Raw genomic sequence first — 16,731 nt, forward strand, 5'->3', positions numbered from 1 at the left:
GGTGTAATGTATGGAAAATCTACATGCCCAAAGGGTGGCATTACCTTTGCACAGAGTAGGCGGGCCAGGCAGCTCTGGGCATGGGATGATAGTGAATTTAGCCTCCTCAGGAAACTTACTGGTTGCCAGATCAAAAAGCTTCCTACACATCTGTCTGAAAAGCCCAAATACTAACCGCAGATACAGATTTTAAATGGTGGCTGCTCAAACACCACACCTCCAGCCACCTCACCCACCCCGGGTATGGAGTGTGCCCCCCGCCCCTGCCCTTAGTCCTGTGAATCACATGAGCTGGGGCAGTCTTCACCCCTGTGGGCTTGGAGGCATTTTACTTTCTGAGGTTTTAAGATGCCTCCTCTGATCATTTCTTCTCTAGCACTCCATTCACTTATCTTTGCTCCTTCCTCTTTAAATAAAATATATCCTTTTATTTGTCTGAACTAAGATTTCCTGAAAGCATTGTCAAGACAACCACAATCTCTGATATGTTTTTCTTCACGCAGAGCACCATTTGTCTTCACAGGCTTCCTCCAGACACTTCTCCACAGCCCTTTCTTTGTAAACTAAAAAGTCCTATAAATAAATATTCCTGATCAAAGAGTTTCTTCACTAAAAATAGTATTAGTACAGATTGTAAAAGAACTAAGTTATATCTAAACCCCTTGCATTAAGTTGTAGTGACATCTTCTCACTACAGGGACTTGGAAACCAATTCATCATGTGGACTGGTGGTTGCTGCCACCGAAATGTGTGCATTTTAGCTACCCCAGCCTTCAACCCAGGTAGCAGGAGAGGTGTTCCTCCTCAGCCGGACCCCCAGGGGCTTAATGTCTTAGAAATGTCTCCCTTCCTTCCTTCCTTCCTTCCTTCCTTCCTTCCTTCCTTCCTTCCTTCCTTCCTTCCTTCCTTCTTTCCTTCCTCCCTCCCTCCCTTCCTTTCTCTCTTTCTTTTTTTTCTTCTCTCCTTCTCCTTTTTTCTCTCATTAATCATCTATGTACCTCCTACCCATTTTCCAAACTGATGTAACACAAGATAAATATAAATAAGTAAGGAAACTGCAAAAATATAAATATAGGAAAGTAAGAAAACTGCCAAAGGCAAAGATTAGAAGAAAAAAAATGGGATAATGCAGAGGTGAAGTATTATAAAAAATAAGTCTTCTGAAATGCTGAGCACTTGCAAATGTGCTGCTAACCTTCTTGGAAGCTGAGACAGAAGACAAATCACTCGTGAGAAAACATGACTACTTTTTTCGTGAAGACATAAAATAATTCTTCTGCAGTTATTATTAGAGAGGATGCAGATGACGAATATGACTAGCATCATCAACAGCATCGTTGAGTCAATGGGCTAACTTATCAGGCTGTCCCTTTGTTTAAAATGCTCACGTTTCCTGTTGCATAAATACAGTTCAGTTAAAAAAACTTGTTGAAGAGGTCAGTGAGAGTTTCTAGAAGACAGTTAGTGTGTGTTTTGAGCGTCCTACGTACCCGACGTGTTCTACGGGACTCAGTAACATTAGCAGTGTCAGTGATCTCAAGCTATGTATGCAAAACTTTAACAGAGAAGCAAGTAAAGTTTACTCTATGTGCCCAGTTTCTGACTTAATGACCTAACAATGGAGGGGTAGAATAAACTTTACGCATATATATTAAATCCAAATTTTACAATACAAATTGATGAAGAGTATAGTTTGAGAAGGAATATAAAATATAAGAAATGTGTATTAGCATAATGCTAAATAAGCATCTATTTAAAAGGAAAACATAACTTTAGTATAAAAAAGAGTAGTTAAAGTAAATCTAAAATAGAATTTTTCACATAGGTATACATTCAATAAATATAAATGAATGAATGGACAGATGTCATTTTAAGAGTGGATCCTTATTTCTAATATATATGTCAAGCATATTTTACTTATATGAGAAAACATACACTTTTCATAAAATTTGAACATGAATGTTGCTGATGTATACAGTTAAATATATCTAATGTTATTATAAAACCTCCAGGCGAGGGGCAGTGGCTCACGCTTGTAATCCCAGCACTCTGGGAGGCTGAGGCAGGCAGATCACCTGAGGTCAGGAGTTCGAGACCAGCCTGACCAACATGGGGAAACCCCATCTCTACTAAAAATACAAAATTAGCTGGGTGTGGTGGTGCATGCCTATAATCCCAGCTACTCAGGAGACTGAGGCAGGAGAATTGCTTGAACCCAGGAGACACAGGTTGCAGTGAGCCAAGATCGCGCCACTGCACTCCAGCCTGGGCAACAAGAGTAAAACTCCATCTAAAAAAAAAAAGAAAAGACAAAGAAATCCTCCAGTTGAGTATTTTTCCCTTCACTTTCAGAACACATACACACGGAAACACACTTTGATGTTTTCATAAATGCATATACTCACACAACCACCACCATGATCAAGGTATAGAACATTTTGATCCATTCAACAAAAATGCCCCTTTTCATCGTCGAGTCCTTCCCCCTCACCTAGACCATGACAAGCACTGGATTGCTTATTGCCCTTCGAGTTTGGCCTTTCCCAGGATGGCATATTATAAAACTGTAGCTTATGTATTTTTTTATTTCTGGCTTCACTTTGATTGACAGTTTTGAAATTCATTTATTTCTTTATATATATATATATATCAATAGTTTATTTTCTTTATTGTTGAATAGTACCCAATTTTATGAATATACCACAATTCGTTTATCCATTCATCAGATGATATGAATTGTGTGCAGTTTTTAACTTTTATGAACAAAACTTTTAAAAACATACATGTATAGGTCCTTTGCTCTCATTTATTTTTATTTTTAATGGATAAATACTTCAGACTAACATTGCTGGATCATAAGATAAGTAGATTTGGGCTTGATAAAAGCTTTCCTAAGAGAATTCACAGTTTTTCCTCTCTCACCACTGATGTATGAGACTTCTAGTAGCTTCACATCCTCACCAACACTTGGTATAACAAGAAATTTTGCTTTGCCATTCTGGTGAATGTACAAGTGGTCTTAATGTGTATTTCCCTAATTGCTAATAATGTTGAACACATTTTTGCTTCTAATTGGCCATTTTTACATCTCTTTGGAAAGTACCTGTTTGCCTACTTTGTAATTATATTGTCCTTTTGTTGAATTGCAAGGATTTCTTATTTACGCTGAATACATTATAAATATGATATGGAGTGTAGATAATTTAATAAATGTTTACCAGTACTTTATCCCAATTTGTGACTTCTGTTTCATTTCTCTCTGCAATGACTTGTAATATTCAGTGCACAGATGTTGTGCATATTTTGTGAAATGTACCCCAAAATATTTCACAATTTTTATGTGATTATAAGTAGTTCCGGTTTTTAAGTTCAAAGTCCCATTGGTTATAAGATATAGAAATAAAATGGCTTCTCATTTATGGACCTTATATCCTGCGACCACTGTAAACACTCTAAACTGCCACCAATTTAATAAATCCTCAGACTTTTCCAACTAGACGATCATGCCATTTCTGAATAAAGGTAATTTTGTTTCTTTATTCCTGATCAGTTTGCCTTTAATTTTTTTTTTGTCTTGCTTTATTCTGCTAGGTAGAAGTTTCAATATAATTTTGAATAAAAGTGGTATGTTTGGACATACTTTCCTTGTCATTTTTCCTTTGTTTTCTTGTTTCTTAGAGAAAAAGCATTCCGCTACGTTTTCAAATGTATTGCAATAAGTTGTTCACAATATTCTATTATGATCGTTTTATTATCTGTTGTATCTGTTGTGATGGCCTATCTTTCACTGGCAATTTGTGCCTCCTCTATTTCTCTTAATGAAACTGACTAGAATTTATTGATTTTATTCTTCTTTGTTTTTGCATTTATTAACTTTCATTTTCATTGATTTCTATTTTCATTTGTATTATTTCCTTCTGTTAGACAGATTTGAATTAAATTTGCTCTTCCTTTTTGTAGTTTCCTAAGTGTAAGTGTAGATGATTGATTTGAGATTTGTTTCTAAAGTAAACATTTAGTGTGAAAAATATTCCTCTATGCAATGTTTTAGCTCCATATGACATATTTTGATATGATGTGTTTTCATATAATCCCATTCAAAATATTTCCTTATTTCCCTTGTAACTTTTTATCTGACCAGTGAATTATTTAGAAATGTCATTTTTAATTTTAAAATATTTTGGATGCTGGGCAGAGTAACTCATTCCTATAATTCCAGAACTTTGGGAGGCCGAAGTGGGAGGAAAGCTTTTGCCCAGGAGTTCCAGGCTGTAGTGAGCTGTTGTTGGATCACTACATTCCAGTGCCAGTTCCGGCAACAGAGCAAGACCCTGCATCCAAAAATAAAAAATGTTTAATAGTATTGTTCAAATTTTCTATATATTTACTAATTTTCTGTATTCATCCCATCAATAATGGAGAGAGAAAGAAGTGTTTTAATTTCCAACAATATTTATGATATTTGAAAAAAAGTTCTGTTTTCTTGGGTTTTGCTTGATATCATTGGAAACTCTGTTATATATTTAAAAGTTTTTTTTTAATTCATGATGAATTGACCCTTAATTATCATGCAATGTTTCTCATTATTCCTGGTAATATCACTTATTTTAAAATCTACTTCATCCAATGTTTATATAGCTAATCCAGCTTCTTTTGGAATTGTGTTTCCACAATCTACTGTTCCCTCTACTTATTTTTAACGTGTGCTACATGTAGACAGCACACAGTTGGTCTTTGCTTTTCATCCAATATAAACGTCTTGACCTTTAATTTTATCTTTCAAGAGACTAATATCTTACATAATTATTAATATATTTTTATTAAAATTTGACATCTAATTTGTCATCTCCTATTGGTGCCATCTGGTTTTTTTTTTTTTCTGTATTTTTCCCATTTCCTTAGTTTGAAATAATTATGTTTTTATGTTTCCATTTTATCTCTACTTTTGGCTGATTGGCCTCATCCTTTTTATTATTTATTTATTTCTCTGATTTCTCTGAGGTTTGCGACATTCACATTATTCTTAATACAGATGACCTTTAAATAATATTAAACCACAGCACATGTAATATACAATCCTAGCAACTTTTTTCTCTCTCCTCCTATCCTTCGTACTATCGTCATACATTTTGTTCTTACATATGTCATCAAGCCCACAACTCTTTGCATTATTTTTATTTAAATGCTTTAATTAATTTTGATATGATTAAAATGGGAAACGTGTCTGATATAGATAGCTTATAGTTACAAATCACAGCTCTTGCATTCCTTTGTGTATATTTTAATTTCCACTTGATATCATTTTTCTTTTGCCTCCCGAATTCTCTCAGCTTTTATTTGCGTGAGAAAGGCTTTATTCACCTTTATTCATGAAAGATATGTATGCTGGGTATAGAAATCGGTCTCTGTAAAAACAGAATATTTACTTATGGACCTGACTGTTTCTTTTCTGCCAGGCTCTCAACTACGGTGTGTTGAGTCCACGTAGTCTGCACTTGAGCCCTACCTGTTTTGTTGTTTCCGAAGTTACCTTGGGTGTACTGCAGCCTTCACATCCCTTCAGTAGTAGCCTGCCACTGGCCTGAACTTAGTCTGGGACCTGGAGTGCCAGAGAACACGTTCAGTCATCCACCTTTACTGTCAGTGTACTGCTGTCTCAGACCACATGCCCTTCTCAGCGGCTGCTTTCCTGCTACCCAGTGGAAGGGGCGGCTGCTGTTACTGAGAGCAAAGCGTGTGTTTTCTCAACTCCAGACTCAGGCTTAGGCAGGCCGCATGTGTCTGAGCGTCAGGAAAACAACTTTCTTAGCATCCTTTCCTCCCCCAGGGAAATCACTCTGCATAGTCTGGAAGGCAGGCCTGTGTCCTGCAATCACCCTCGCCCTGCCCACAGGTGACAGCACCCTCTGCTTGGTAGCTGGGTGTGTGGTGTCTCCATCTCTGCCCCCACAGCCAACTCCGAGGTTCACTGTATCAGTGCGGACTCCTGGGGAGGAGTGAGATTTCTGCCTAGTGTTATGCAGGGAGAGAGGTGTTTTTTTTTACCTTTCCTCAGTGGTAGAAAACCGTTTCCTGTTATCTGGACAGGTGTGTTTCCACCCTTCCCTCAGGAGCAGATGGCATTTGCCCCACGTTAAGAAGGGCCCGGGCTGCAGGCAAGTTTTCTGTCTGTGCCTAAATGCGCATAAGTTTCCCAGGGACTCCTGTGTTACCCTCAAAACTAGGCAGTCCCTGCACAACCGTGTCACTGAAGTGGAGAGGGACCTTTGGGGCCTGCAGTGCTGCCTGCAACCCTTCTTGTGAGCACCTGAGCTGCCCGTGGGGAAAAGCCAGCTGTAGGGGTTATGGGGGCAGGTCCCTGGTGTCTAGGGCTCACAGGGATTCCAACCTGCCAGTAATGTTGGCCCTGGGCCTTCAGGGGGACTCTTTTCCTGGAGTGCTCCCAGATGGAACCATTTGTGTGCCCCATGCTCCTCAGAGGAAACTCAGGGCACATGGGGACCTTGCAGCTTCCTAGTTTCAGTAGTCTGATGGTTGCAATAGTGCTGATAGTTGCAATAGTGCTGATAGTTGCATAGTTGCAATAGTCTGACAGTTGCAATCGTGTGGATAGTCTCAAAAAATTATGATTATTTATTTATTATGATTTTTTAGATTATCCACTTTTTTTCATTGTTAGACTAAAACAACTTTCTCTTTTCTGCTATTGAACCTATTTCCCTCTTTAACTGTTATTATCCTCTGGAAATATGGAAACCTGTATTCAGAGGAGCTCATTTGGGGTGGAACATAATGGGTGAGTATTGGGTGCAGACCCGGGGCGGACTAGTTATTATGGACTAACCTGAACCTGATCACAAGTAGGGCTGCCTGATTTTAAAGGTTAGCAAGCATCACTTTCTGATACTCATATCTTGAAATGACATCGGAATATCTTCAAGCGGAAAAAGGGCACATGGGTGTGATTTTGATTTTTTTAGTGTAAACTTATTTTTAGAACAGTTTTGGGTTTATAGAAAAATTGAAGAGTATTACATTGTTCCCCCATCCCCTTCCCAACATACACAGTTTCCCCTCTTTGCATCTTGCATTGGTGCACTGCGTTTTGTAATTGATGAGCCAATATTGGCGTATTCTTATTAACAAAAGTCCATAGTTGACACCAGTGTTCACTCTTGGTGTGGCACAGTTCTATGGGTTTTGACAAATGCATAATCAAATCTATCCACTATTATAGTATCATACAGAATAGTTTCACTGCCATAAGAATCCTCTATGTGCCATCTATTCATCTCTGCCCATCCCCACCCCTGGCAACTGCTGATGTTTTTACTGATGCATAATTTTGCCCTTTCCAGAATGTCACATAGTTGGAATCATACATAGTTTGTTCAGATTGACTGATTTCACTTTATAATAACGCATTTAAGAATCCTATTTTTTATAAGTGTTTTCTACAAAGGAATAGATTCTTTTTGTGGAAATGATGTTCTGAAAATCTAAAAGATATCATTCACCTTCCTCAACTTCAGTTTCTTTATTCATAAAATAGGGATCATATATTAATTTCTATCCCAAGATTTTTAAGTGTTGAAAAGATAATTTACATGTAAAAAAGTAAAATGTTAGACAAATATCATTTTTCTTAAAATATTGTAATGAATGCAAAGATATGAGGGATTTGGGGAGAGGAATTAAAATTAAAATGCAAGCCAATTCCTGACAAGAATGAGAAAGGAAGGTATATGAGTTCTATTATCAGTTTTTGATTTTTACATTGTTTGATAGTAATTTCTTTAAATTACTTACATTTCCAAGATACTATCATGATATTTCAATGAGAACACTTTAACTCAGAGAAAGATACATAATCATCTTTAGTTTAGTTTATTTGTTTTATAATAAGCAACTAATATTTTAACTTTTGCTTAGAGCTCCTAAAACATATTGGGCTGAAATTATTTTAAGTAAAAGGATAAATTTTTTGTGTGTCAGCTGAGTGTTTAATTTATATACGCCACATCATCTTATCTAAGGGAGAATCTTCTTTGCTCCACAAAACTTTATTTTCTCCCAATGGCTTTTATTTTGAACAAAAGGAATTTACTTTTGATATTTGCGCAGACCTGTCCGGGACTGATGATATTGTGTTGATTGTTATATTAGCAGGCTGTGTTGTGTGCTCAGTATCATTCAAGACGTATGAGTGCATATTCAGGTGTCAGAGAAAATCTAAAATCGTGGGGAAATATATTTATGTCTCATGAAACGATTTTGCTATTCTTAGATCATTTTAGGGATTTCTAAAATACTTTTTGATAAATGAAAGATTTAAAAGCCTCTTCTCTGAATCATCTTTCTCAGCTTTTCCTTGAACTTTATTGTGAGAAAAAATATAGTATTTTTATTATCTTTTTCTTACTTAAAAATAGAGTTTAGGCTGCCTAAAATTTTAACAACTTTTATATAAATGTATCTTTGTTCTTACATATCAGAGGGCTAGAAGAAACAAAAGAACTATATAATGTATACATTTTAGTCTTACCAAACCAGAACAAAGTCTATTTTATGAGTGATGTTTATTTTGAAAATCTGGACAAAACCCTGAACATTAAGGGCATAGTTCAGATATGTGTTGAAATTGCTATGTATGTTGACAGAATTTACCATTGAATGGAAAAATGAGAAATTTTTACTTTGAAACCTGCCTTCTACCAAGCCTTCAGCACTACAACCCCACAGATAGCATGAAATAAGTTGTATTTTGAGAAAGATTGCATTGCCTTGGACTGTAAACCTCCTGTTGACCCTAGTTTGAGGCATTGCATCAAATCCCAAGATTGAATAATCTGATCTGGAAAGTCACTGTCCAAGACTTCATGGTTTCTAATTCTGGTGTCTAACAATTTGCAAGACATCTATTATTTTGCTTTAAATTTCCAGCATAATATTTTGCCAACTGAGGAATATAGTCTACGAAGTTTTATTTCTAATTGTCTCTTAGGTATCTGTTACTTTAAAATTTGATTAAAAGATAAATATCTGCTTTATAACCAAGCATAAACTTGTTTGCCTAAGCCAAACAATTCAGCTTTGTTCTGTAAAGGTGCCAGGAATTTGCAGCCTGCTCTTCCTCCTGCTGTTTGGTAGTCACGGGCACTCAAATTGTGATCTGCTTTTGTGACAATTGTCTTTTAAGGGAGACAGCTCCATTAGCAGTTTCATCAGTCAGCATAAGAGTATCTTATATTCGTACTGATACTTTCTTTGGTGTTTTTTAAATTTTATTTTCTTATTATTAGTTCATTTTAGAAAAAAAAAAAAACACCATATGAAAAAGAAATTTTTCTGTAGTCAATGCTTTGCTGGCCCAGGAGGAAAAGCAGAGAATTCTGGCTGAGAACATCCTGAGAGAAATGCTGCTGGTTCAGCTCGTTACCATCTGAGCATGCTTGGAAGCTACCCTTGCTCTCTGTTACTGAAGCAGAGATTCTGGGACAAGGTCATCTTCAGGTTACTTTTCAAGGAACTTTTTCTGCCTTCTTTTGCCTCAAGTTCCAACTGAGAGGCCGGAGAAGCCGATGGTGTCGCACGGTTCAGATCTTTTCCACGTGAAGGCATTCTGGTTCGAGTTGTCGAGAACTCCATAGCCATGCATAGATCGCACTCTTTGTGGCCTGAATGACACTGTAAATATAGAGTAACTCTCAAGGTAATTTGTACCCTGGATTTACATCAACTGCTGATTTGTGTAGTCCTGGGGCTCTCCAGCCTCCCAGGGGACAGTTCTGTTACTGGTGGCGAATCTATATCCTTATGGTTCTGTAGCAACCTGAATTCCTGCCTCCTCAGAAGAAAGAATTTGAGCGCATAAGGCAGAAGGAGAAACCAAGGCAGGCTTTAGAGCAGGAGTGAAAGTTTATTAAAAAGCTTTAGAACAGGAACAAAAGGAAGAAAAGTACACTTGGAAGAGGGCCAAGTGGGCGTCTTGAAAGCCAAGTGCATGGTTTGACCTTTTGACTTGGGGTTTTGTAGGTTGGCTCGCTTCCAGGGTCTTGCGCTGCTTCTCCTGACTTGCCCAACTCCTTGGGAAGCTGCTGATCACCAGTTTCAGGTGTTTTATATCTATTAGGAGACTGACTTTCTCTGGTGCCAGCTGTGACCAGTTATTACTTTAGAGAGACAGTTAACAACCACCTGCCCATCACTGATGGTCCCTGGACACTCCTGGTATGTGTCGGGCAGGAGGAGCCCTCTCCTGCCCTGCTCATACCTGACTAGCTACCCACTGTAACAGTTTCAGTGGAGCCACTCAATTTATTGAAAATGTGTTCCTGAGCCTAAAACGTAACTCCAGCAATTTTCTTGGCATTCTATGCTACTCCTAAAGGATTTCGTCTTTAGCTGCCCTGAGATTATAGTCTCTGGTTGTCCCTTGAGAATGAGTGGGATTAACTTCTTCAATGAGAAACACATTTTGCAAAACACACAGCTCTTGACAGTTAATGTTCTATTCTGCTGAAAACTTGCACATCTACTTAACACAGCATTTGCGTTTCTCATTGGCTCCTCTAATTCAAAAAGAAAGTTTATTGCTCTAATACTTAAGATCATCTGGTATACTCATCACCCCTCCTTCCTTGTGTACCTTGATTCTATTTCTCTGCTTATCTCTCCACCTGTATTTATTTATCTTTACATCCTATCCTTCAAATTTAAACTTTAGTTAATCCATATAAAAAATCTCAAAATACAAATATAGCACATTTAGTTGGTTTTAACCAAGTAAAGGCTTAGGCATCAATCCCAAGGTTATAAGCTACTGGGTTCATTAGATTTTTATATCCCATTAATGCATATAAAAAGTCCATGAAAATATTTCTGCTAATCCACATAACTGAATCATTTTACCTATTAGAGCTAATTTCTAGCATCAAACAAGCCACTATTTTCATTGATGAAAATCTAATATGTATTATACTAATTAGTGAAGCTTCTGGAATTGATGAGAGATACACATAGTTGAAAGAACTTATAATAGCCTTCTCTAAAAATTAGACAGAGTAAATGACAGCTGATCACCAGCACTGGGCTATGAATACCTAGAATATAGATTAAGCTAACCCAATGCAAAAGCATGCATTCAAACACACTGACACATAAACACACACTGAATTGTTTTTAATTACAGTGGCATAATACTTCCCTCCAGAATGTGAGATTTAGGGTAGTGAGAACTTGTTTGTTCATCAATGCATCATTACTTCCTACGACTATGTCTAGTACATAGTAGGCACTCACCAAATCTCTCTTGAACATCTTTTTTCAAATGCAGTTAATACACCATCAGATCTTTGAGGAGGTGCATGAACAGAGATTAAAATCTGGCAAGAGAGACCCTAGAGGAAGGAGTCCATGTCCCATCAGCTTCTGAGGACAAGATAGAACACAGAGTAGGACTTTGTCTCAATTAGAGTGACTGCCTTAGAAACCCTGGTGACATGTCCTCACCCGCTTCATCCCTAAATGGTCTTATATCCAAACTTTGTTACAGAAGACTCTGGCTAATATCTCAGTTTTCATTCCTTTTTTTTTTTTTGTGGTCAACAACATTCTTCTCTTTAGCACGATGAACTGCTTCAGAACAGGGATTGTGTCTCATCTTCCTAGTTTTTAAAATTCTTAAGCTCAGTAAAAAAGTTTGTACTCAGTATTTATTGTATAAATGTAAATAAATAAAAAAGTTTCTAAACATTACTGATCACTTTCAGGTGCATAGATAATTATAATCTAAATTAGTAGATTGAAACTGTATTGGCATCAGCATGTCCTCTGAATGTCCATTTTTGTTGTTATTTGAAAGGATTTTTAAAACATTTTAAAATCTTGAATGAGGATTTTTTTAAGTTATTTTTTAATGTAGAATGCAAGACAAAATAAGAAGTCCTGGTTAATTGATAGTTCTGTTAGATTAGTCTCCAACAGATAAAATAGATACTTAGAATTGTTTCTTTGTGCTATATGAGAGGAGACATTCATGAAGTGTGTTGCATAAAGCTGAACAAAAATGAATGGTCTGTTATCTTCCTTTTCGGAGGCAGAATTGAGGCATAAAGGACTTTATCCACAGTTTCAAAATATCCATAGTTCGAAGATAATATATGCTTTTTTTCCCAGCGTGGGCAATATCTGTGCATTTCAGGGAGGAACAAGCTCATGGAGGGGCCGTCAGCACCTATCTCTGTGCACACCCGCCACTCAAGGAGCACATTTAGCCCGCAGCTAATGTCTGCTGTGATTGATTCCCGGCAAGCCTCTCAAAACGGATGTCACTCCAGGCTCTTAAAGGATATTTTTTTTGGAATTGTTTAACCTCCTAAGAAGCAATAGAAGTTCTTAAAAATAACTTTTATGCCAGAAGTTGAATAACTTTGTACAGCTTGTTTTTGTTTTTACCAGAATATGTAGAGAGAACTTAATGAGGTGCCATATGTCAAGTCTGGAGTCAGATTAAAAACAAATAATTAAAATATATCCCTTTTCCATCAAAACAGATTGTGATATGTTGGTGGAAGGAAGCTGAATCTGACATGTCATGTTTTGACAGATATTTTTTTCGAGAAAAAAATCAGTCACATTGTTAGAAGTATTGTACTTGAAAGTTGTATTTTTCTTCCTGTGGAATAAAAAACTGGAAACTTAAAACTGTGGAAAGTTTTAAGTCATAATTAATTGAACCTGCCATATCTATTAACCTGCCATAATGAAATAAGGAAGGCACATATTTTGGGACATATGGAAGCATCTGAGGAACATTCGTTTGGCATACAGACGTCAGAGAGTAAGAGAAATGTTGCGAGGTTTTATGTGTGTTGATGGTGGGATATGTGTGTATGTGTGTGTCGTGTGTTTGGGCAATTTCATATTTCTCCTTAAATTCAAATTGACTTTAACTATACAACAGATTATTCCTCAATGAGGACAGACATTTTCCAGTATTTTTTTTTCATGAATGAGAGGTTGATAAGTTCTTGTTGACTTTTTTTAACATTAAAATATAATCCTTTAGGCCAAGTCTTCAGTATGTAAAAGTAAGAATTTAACTTGTATAAATAATGAGATTTCTATTCTTACTTCACAGAATGGCATAGAAATAAAGCATTCAAATCGCCACTTTGGTCAGTCCCACGTGGGAATATTTGATGGCATCCTAATCACAGGGGACTTTAAACACATAACCTGGCCATAGAGAAGGAACTTTTCAGACCCCACCTGGATCTAACTAAGCAGTGGGGCTTCTCAGCAGGGGAGGTAAAACCCTGGGATCTCTTGTTAAGCCAGCTTCACACAGGGAACTTAAATGAGCCTGGAAGCTCCATCAGGTCACAGGATTAATCAAGATGGTCAAAAATAACAACACTTTCTGGAGATGAAGGTCAGGGATGCTCAGAGTACACAGGCCAGCACAGGTGGAATTATCCAAAAGCTGGTTTCTCACCCTAAGAGCCCAGTTCTTTGACAGCACACTTGCTTTCGGTTGGGGGAAGCTAGGAAGGTCACCCAGAAGGCTTTTTGAGGTATTCGTGCTAATTATATCTGTGACAAAGTCGCACCATTAGGGGCTTTTTGCCAGATCTCTGGTTGGCAAGACTGTGCGACACTGCGGGAGCTTACCTGCTCTTTAACATAGAGGGACCCCTGGTGTGATTCTGTCCTGAGCGGCTATTCTCTTGAGCAGTAGTCATTTATCTCCATCTGCCTTCTCTCCCACCTAAGTACATGCCACCACCTCATGGAAGATTCGATGGACATGGACACGAGCACCCTGAGGCCCCAGAATTACCTTTTCAGTTGTGAACTAAAGGCCAACAAAGATGATCACTTTAAGGTAGATAATGATGAAAATGAGCTCAAGTTATCTTTAAAAACAGTCAGTTTAGAGGTTGGTGAAAAGGATGAATTGCACATTGTTGAAGCAGAGGCAATGAATTACTAAGGCAGTCCAATTAAAGTAACACTGGCAACTTTGAAAATGTCTGTACAGCCAATGGTTTCCCTTGGGGGCTTTGAAATGACACCACCAGTCGTCTTATGGTTGAAGTGTGGCTCAGGACCAGTACATATTAGTGGACAGCACTTAGTAGCTGTGGAGGAAGAGGCAGAGTCAGGAGATGAAGAGGAGGAGGATGTGAAACTCTTAAGTATATCTGGAAAGCAATCTGCCCTGGGGGGTGGTAGCAAGTTTCCACTGAAACAAGTAAAACCTGCTGCTGATGAAGATGATGATGATGATGACAATGATAATTTTGATGATGAGGAAACTGAAGAAAAGGTGCCAGTAAAGAAATCTATATGAGATACTCTAGCCAAAAGTGCAGAAAAGTCAAATCAGAATGGAAAAGACTCAAAACCATCAACACCAAGATCAAAAGGACAAGAATCTTTCAAAAACAGGAAAAAAAACTCCTAAAACACCACAAAGACCTAGTTCTGTAGAAGACATTAAAGTAAAAATGCAAGCAAGTATAGAAAAAGGTGGTTCTCTTCCCAAAGTGGAATCCAAGTTCATCAATTACGTGAATAATGGCTTCTGGATAACTGACCAGGAGGCTATTCAAGATCTCTGGCAGTGGAGGAAGTCTCTTTAAGAAAATAGTTTAAACAATTTGTTAAAAATTTTCTGTCTTATTTCATTTCTGTAAGAGTTGATGTCTGGCTGTCCTTTTTATAATGGAGAGTGACAGCTTTCCCTGCCATGTTTGATAAATGTTGTCCAGGTTCCATTGCCAAGAATGTGTTGTCCAAAATGCCTGTTTAGTTTTTAAAGACGGAACTCCACCCTTTGCTTGGTTTTAAGTATGTATGGAATGTTATGGTAGGACATAGTGGTAGTGGTGGTCAGACACGGAAATGGTGGGGAGACAAAAATATACATGTGAAATAAAACTCAGTATTTTAATAAAGTTAAAAAAAATAGAAGGACCATCCCATCTTTTATTTGCTAGAAGTGAGCATCTAAGCATTATCCCAGAGATTCCTTTGTAGGGATTTCCAGAAATCATCTCCTAGCTCAGTGTTGTGAGATCTCTTATCTTAATGATGCACCATTGCTGTTCCCTCTGGGGTTTTGTTGTTGAACTGAGGAAGGTCACAGAGACCATGCACTTTTCTCTAGACAGCCAATGTCATAAACCACTAGCTGAGGGGTAGCATACAGTTTGTAAGGTATTTTGATCTGAAAGTCAGGAGACTTGGATTGTAATTCCAGCTCTGCCAAGGACGAATGTCGTGACCTTTGAGATTTAAATAATTTTGACCTCAATTTTTCTCCCTAAAATTGAAGTCATTGTCATGTTTACCTTATAGGGTTATGGAAAGGATAAACTAATGATACCATTGTTACCTTATGCTCACAGCATGACAGCACTGGTGTCCCTCAGCAGAGGGGATTGCAGGAGAAAACTAAAGAATTAACTAAAGAATTCTGCTTAGAGGTCAGGAGTACAAGTTTGAATGTGGAACTATTTGTGTTCAAGGCCCAGCTCTTGCATTTACCATGAGACCTTGACTAAGTTACTTAACCTCTCTGTGCCTCAGTTTCTTCACCTGTTAAATAAAGTGCTAATTTCATAAGGTTTTCAAATATAAACCATTGTAAGTTCTGAACTTAAGGTTGTGTGCAGATTAGGTGGTCTTATATGTATATTACTGTATCCCCTAATGCTATGCAATGAGGCTTGCAACTGAATCTTTCAAACCCGTTTTTCCTCACTACCCACATACATCTTCCCCCTGAGCAGTAGGACATGTCCATGCCATGATTGACTTCTGGCTCTACAGGTTTGTATCATGTGTTGATGCTATGAGTAGTAGGAGTATTCCTGGAGGCATTCCACACTTGAACATCTAGCAACAGCATGACCATTCAAACTACGTAAATACTACCAACTTGAGCCAAAATGTGTGTCCACAGTTGACAATCAACAAATACAATACACAATACAATCATATGGTATTGTATTGGAGTTTCATGAATATACGTAAAAAGGAAAAGGTACAACAGGCAGGGGAAATCAGGAATCACAGCTGGAATGGAGTGAAGGAGGTGGAGCTGAAAACTGACACAATATTAAATGCAGGGCTTAGGAGAGGGCTCATTAAGAAAGCCAGATTTAGCCAAGGACAGTGGCTTATGCCAGTAACCCCAGCATTTTGGGAGGCTGAGGCAGGCAAATCAGTTGAGCCCAGGAGTTTGAGACCAGCCTGGGAAACATAGCAAAACCCCATCTGTACAAAAAATACAAAAATTAGCCAGTCATGGTGGCACACCGGTCATCTCAGCAACTTGGCTGAAGTGGGAGCATCACCTGAGCCCTGGAGGTAAAGGCTGCAGTGAGCAGAGATAGCGCCACTCACTGCATTCCAGCCTGGGAGACGAACAAACAAACAAAAAAAGGCAAGATTTGTGTGAAGACTTACCGGTAGTGAGAAAATTAACAAAGCGGATTATCTTAGAAAAGTTACTTCCAAGAAGAAGGGCCAAAAACCCACAAAAACTAATGGCAAACACCCAAGGAGAAGCATGCCTGCTATTCAAGAACCAGGAATAAGGGTCAATGGGGTTGGAGTGCAGTGAGGGAGGTAGAGAGTGACAGGGAGGGGTGTATAGAAAAGGGGGTCAGGGGAAGGAGAGGCAGAAAAATTATGTAGTGTCTTCTGACCTTACTGATT

General features: G+C 37.9%; 1 long non-coding RNA gene and 1 pseudogene across 1 annotated transcript in view; one reads left to right on the forward strand and one right to left on the reverse strand.

The window, feature by feature from the left end:
- Positions 1 to 16,731, reverse strand: part of LOC134807842 (uncharacterized) — a 464,445-nt gene that overhangs the window by 218,760 nt on the left and 228,954 nt on the right. The window lies entirely within an intron of this gene.
- Positions 13,736 to 14,675, forward strand: LOC749731 (nucleophosmin-like; annotated as a pseudogene).

The sequence above is a fragment of the Pan troglodytes genome, chromosome 12 (assembly GCF_028858775.2).
Source record: "Pan troglodytes isolate AG18354 chromosome 12, NHGRI_mPanTro3-v2.0_pri, whole genome shotgun sequence".
NCBI classification, from domain to species: domain Eukaryota; kingdom Metazoa; phylum Chordata; class Mammalia; order Primates; family Hominidae; genus Pan; species Pan troglodytes.